Raw genomic sequence first — 6,000 nt, forward strand, 5'->3', positions numbered from 1 at the left:
AAGAGGATGTGTTGGACGCACTTCAGTCTCTGTCTCAGTCTGATCGCGGCGGTAAGAGGACCACCCCCCAGTCAGCTCACCTATCTACATTTGGCATAGTCGGCAGGATCATCACCGCCAATACACCATCTTCCGCGGTAAGCCAGCACCGAAGATCCAAAGGACCCAAGCTGAACGGGTTGAAGATTTTCCCTGTAGATTACAACATTGGACTGTGCCCAGGATTGTCGGTTTTCATCAGGTGGATCCGGAGCAGAAAAGGACTTGACAAAATGGCTGTGGCACTCCAGCGCCAGAAAGAAGCACAGGAGTTTGCAGCTACATTGGACAATCTGGGGCTATGTCACACCCTCCCCCGGTGGGAGCGGCATACATCTGGAAGCAGCCGCCCCCTGATGCTGGACCCTGAGAGATGGGTGGAGAGGCCAACCAGCGCCCCACCCAAGAACGGGAGTGGCCCAGGTGGAGAGGCTGGGTGCGGCTGCTTGGTGCCATTGAGCAGAAGGACATCGAACGAGATGCGACGCTGCAGCTGCCGAGGCCTCGGATGCCTGGAATGGATGGTGGCATCAGGAGATCGAGTCCCGTCGGGAGACCTGCCTCTGGGAGCCACTGTTGGTGCCCGGGCACATACCAGAGAGGAGGAGCGACATCGGACCCTGCTGGAACAGCCGCTAGAAGAAGCAGCCTGGAGTCTCCCCGTGGAACCATTGGGCCTGGAGGCTGGCCCTGTCGGACGGCGGGGTGAAGACCTTTGGCTGCGGGAGGAGATGAGGGATGGCCTGTCGGGACCCGTGGCATCGGGGAAGGTGAGCGTTCCCCCACCTCAGCCGGCGGCACCGCAGGCAGCTTCCGCCACTTGGCCTCCCCGAGCGGCCTCCTGCTCTCCAGCTATCCCGACTCCTAATGGCTTTGCGGCCTTTGCCGGGCCGACCGACGCTCCCACCCACAACCCCGAGCAGCCCCGCCCAGCGGCGCCCTGTCCCACATCGCCATCGCGGAACCAACCTGTGGCCTCCTAAGAGAGAGAAGAGAGTTCTAGAAGGTCAGTCCGGGGAGAGGAGCTCAGGAGAGGAGAAGACCAAAGGGAGAAGTGGAGAGAGAAGGAGCTCTGGAAGGGACTGACAACAGAGACAGTCAGGGGGGTGGCCCTGACGGGAGAAGCCACAGACAGAGAGAGAGCCTGGGGTACCACAAGACAGACGGACTCGGACGGGTGAAGCGCTGTGGTGGTAGGCCTAGGGCAGCTACAGTGAAAGAGCTGCGAGGGACGTCATACAGGAAGACAGAAGGAAGTGAAAGGTACCTGGGCCTGTGTACGGAGTCGAGCAGCTGCTGTATGGTGCTGCGGGTCGTCGAGAGGAGGGCCAATAAAGAGGACCTGTTGGACGCACTTCAGTCTCTGTTTCAGTCTGTTCATGGCAGTAAGAGGACCACCCCCCAGTCGGCTCACCTACCTACATGCGCACAAAGAACATGATGCAAACATGAACCTAAGTACAAGAGGTGAGCGTGCGCAAACGACAGGACCCCTGGAGCGGCCGCAGCTCCGGAAGAGGTAACGTCGGGACCGAGGTCCTGACCCCAGGTGAGAGCGGCGTGACAGGTGGCATGGCAGTACCCTCCCCTTTACGCCCCTCTTTCTAAGGCTGGAGAGGAACTTAGACAACATCTGCGGTGCGTGGATATTCTCCCTGGGTTCCCATGACCTTTCTTCAGGGCTAAAACCCTTCCAATCAATTAAGAACAGGGTTTTCCCTCTTACCTTCCTCAAGGCCAAAATTGCATTTACCTCAAACTCATCCCCCATGCCAACTGGCTGGGGAGTGTGGCCAGTAGAAGGATAGAGGAGTGACACATGGAAGAAATTGGGAATACGGAGCGAAGGGGGTAACTTCAGTTTGTATGCAACATCATTAATATGCCTGGGGACCTCAAAAGGACCAATGTATCGGGGACCCAGTTTGTAAGATGGTACCTTAAGGCAGATGTATCTGGAGGAAAGCCACACCTTGTTACCAGGGAGATATGGAGGAACGTCCAGGCGCCTCTTGTCAACGTGTAGTTTCATTCTGTCTCGTGCTTTCTCGAGAGCGGTTTTGGTCTCCTGCCATACACTGGAGAACTCCATGGACAGAGAGTCGGCAGCAGGTACCCCCGAGACAGGAAGTACCGGTAGAGGCACACTGGGATGCTGTCCAAAGACGATGAAGAAAGGTGACTTGGTGGACGATTTACTGGAGTGGTTATTGTAGGCGAACTCTGCCCAAGGAAGTAGACTGACCCAGTCATTCTGATAAGCATTTGAAAAGTGCTGGAGATAGGATGTAAGGATTTGGTTGGTACGTTCCACCTGACCATTAGTTTGGGGGTGATAAGCGGAAGAGAAGTCCAATGACACTTTCATGAGTCCGCATAGAGCTCTCCAGAACTGGGAGGTGAATTGGACCCCTCTGTCCGACACGATGTGTGGAGGGAAGCCGTGAATTCTGAAGATGTGGGAAATGAAGATCTTCGTCAAGTCAGGAGCAGAGGGTCATCTTTGAGAATTGAAGAAAAAAAAGGGTAGTCAGCTTACCGGTCTGTAGTTAAATCCCACAGCCTTCCAACTACCAGCACGGATTGTGGTGAGCATCCACATCAAATAGGAGAAGGGAAAAAAATCGGACAGTCGTATGGCCGATGGAGAGGCAGAGTCTCGGCCTCCTTTTTGTCGAAGACATCTATAAAGAACCAGTAAGCCGACGGCAGACCTGTAGGTGCCAAGGACGGACAGGCAGGTTTCATCAGTTGGACAGGAAACAGGCACTTCTGACAGAACGGTCTCCAGCTGAGTATATTGCCCGACGGCCAGTCAAGGGTTGGCTCATGAGTTCGTAGCCAAGGGAGACCTAGAAGAAGCGTGTGAGACATAGTAGACAAGACTGTTATGAATGGGTCACCGAGGAGGAGAGCGCAATAGGCTATGCCACCAGAACACCAGAGAGGTTGGTCACTCAGCAGATTGCAGACCCCTGATCTTAACAACACAACTAGCAGTAGCTGTGGAGCGTTCCTACGTTGCCCTAAACGCTTAGTCACAGCCGGAGGACTAACTAAGCCTAAAGACAGAAAGGTGAAATCTAAACTGCCCCGGAGCAGATCCCCAAAGGAATAGACAGCCCCCAAACATATATTGTCTGTGAGACAAGATGAAGCACAAACACAGACAGAAAATAGACTGAGCAAATGATGGGGCCCACACTGACTAGATAGGACAGGACAGAAAAGGCACTGTCTGCAATCACGCAAAAACCCTAACAATTCCAACACGACTGATGTACAAAAATACTGAGGTTTGCACAACCTCGCCCCCACTATATCAGCACTCAGGTGTGAACTGGCGGCTAGCAACAGTCTATTGCAGCAGGGGACTGAGCAAAGAAACACAAAATACAAAAATACAGGGCAGGAACCAGCAGCTCCAGGGGGAGAAAGCTGACCCCTGACAGCAAGGCAAAATCAGGTGCAAAGGGTTTAGCAAATGACACTTAGCTGAAAAATGCAGGATCAGGCAGGAGACAGAAATCCTCAATAAGCAAAGAAAGGAGTATCACCGGCAGCCACTGAGAGAAGTCTGCTCGCTTATGTAGTTCCAGTCACTACCCCCACTCCTCCAATTATCTTCTGCAGCTGTTGGGTTAACATCATGTTGACCAGCTCCGCTACCAGCAGTATCCACCAGAGGGAGCCCTGCCACAAAAGTCAGACCAAGAGAGTTCACAGCACAAGACGTGGAAGGAGATCTCTCGGTGCAGGGCTCCGATCTGCAGCTCTATCTCTTCGGTGGCCTGGGTAACGGTCTCCTGCAAGGGTGCACCGTTGACCGAAACTATCGACCGAGGAGTCTCCAGGGATCTGACAGGAATTCAGTATTTTTTTAACCACCTCGAGTTTGATAAAATTCCCAGCCGTGCCAGAATCTAGAAAAGCCTCCTCTGAATAACGCTTGGTACCAAGATTCAGTAAAACAGACATGACCAGGGAGGGAGAGAAATCATGTACACCTAGGGAGACCTCTCCTAACAATCCTAGGTCGACAAGTTTCCCGGCTTCTTGGGGCAGGAATGAAGGAGATGAAAGGAACTCCCACAGTAAAAGCAGAGACCAAGAGTGAGCCTCTCCTCGCGACGCAGTTCGGCCGTCTTGCAATGGTTTACCACCATAGGCTCTGCCACGGAGATTGCAGAAAACAAGGGGGTGAGTGAAGAGGTCTGTGGGTAGTCGAAGGGAGACGAGGAGGCCTTCTCTCTCTGGCTGATTCACGGGCACACTCTTGGAACCGCAGATCTATGCGTGTCGCCAGAGAGGTCAGATCCTCAAAAGAGGTGGGGTATCCCGACCTGCCAGTTCATCTTTGATCCGACCGGACAGGCCACACCAAAAGACCCCTACGAGGGCCTCGTTGTTCCAACCGAGTTCGGAGGACAAGGTACGAAAATGGATGGCATACTGTCCTACCAATAGGGCACCCTGATGGAGGTTAAAGAGGGACTCGTTGGTGGAAGCTAGACAACCCGGCTTGTCGAACACCTTGCTGAAGGTGTCCAAAAAGGTGGAAAGCTGAGAGACAAGTAGATCATTACGCTCCCAGAGGGGATTCACCCATGCTGACGCCTCTCCCTCTAAGTGGGAAACAATAAAGGCTATTTTAGCTCGCTCAGTGGGATAGTGCTGCGGCAAAAGCTCAAAATGTAACCGGCATTGGTTCAAAAATCCTCAACAAAACTTAGGGTCACCACTATATCATGGTGGCTTGCATAAGCACAGCAGCGGGTGCGGGGCCGAGGCCTGGGCAGAAACGGATTGTATGGAAAGGAGCCGGTTATCTACCGATGCCATATAGTTGAGGATATGGGAGTGGGTGTCGCGTTGCTGCGTGAGCTCTTGCTGGAGGCAGGCCAACTGGAAATCATTCCCAGGGTTAGAGGACTGTAAGGCAGATAAATGGGACTTCATGGACTTCAGAAAATAAATAATCCTGGTCTAGGTTTCCCGGAGGAACACCAGCTCCTTTTGGATGAGAGTCGTAGTACCAGCGGGGTCCATGGTCTGATTATACTGTGATGACTCCTGGAGTGGACTCTTTGGGTCATGGCACCAATCCTCCCAGGGCAAGCTGACCTAGTGAGTACCACCCCCTTGTGATGCAGTGACCCCTGTGACAGCTAGGTGGCACTGTATGGGCTTCCCAGGACATGCATGCAGGCGTTTCCTTTATTGTGATGGGGAAATGGTGAGTGGCAGAATTGTAAATGGCCGATATGTATCACAAGGGTGGGTACCTTGTGATGGAAGCTGGAACGTGTATTGATCAGCAGAGGTACTGCTGAGGGTTTGTTACTGTGTATCAGGGAAGCTTCCAGGTGACTTGGTGAGATGGGTGGGACCAGTCACCTACAAACCCACCCAGGGGCATGTGTCTGAACGCCCAATGTAAAGCCTGTATGTGTGTGGCTGTGTGTGGAATAGGACCTGTAGTGAGGTCATGACCATGTGATCCATACCTCACCTGTGGGTGTGGTTATATACCATATAATGTGCCTGAGGTCTGGTCACATGGATAGAGAGTGTGTACCTGAATGGTTCAGGGTGCAAGGTCCTGGAGGGTCAGTGTTGGGAGATTCTGGGAGAAGAATCGGATCCCTGGAGCACGTGCTGCGACCTTGGACCTGGCGAGGCGTGAGTGTTGGATGGTCTCAGGTGGGATGGACGTCCTGAATAGCACCCGCTGAGGCCCTGGACCTGGTGGCCGGTGTGTTGGGAGACCCTGGGAGGAGGGTTGGATCCCTGAATAGCACCCGATGAGGCCTGTGTGTTGAAAGGTCCCAAAGTGGGGATGGACGTCCTGAAAAGCACACAGACAGGTCACGTGTGTTTGCAGAGTCAGTGATGGCACTGCATTGGGGGAGCTACTGTCCGTCTGTGGATCTGGACTGTCAGGTGGCCTGGTGAGCAAGG

The sequence above is a fragment of the Dendrobates tinctorius genome, unplaced genomic scaffold (genome assembly GCF_039654945.1).
Source record: "Dendrobates tinctorius isolate UK_male_01 unplaced genomic scaffold, ASM3965494v1 ptg000250l, whole genome shotgun sequence".
In the NCBI taxonomy this organism is placed as follows: domain Eukaryota; kingdom Metazoa; phylum Chordata; class Amphibia; order Anura; family Dendrobatidae; genus Dendrobates; species Dendrobates tinctorius.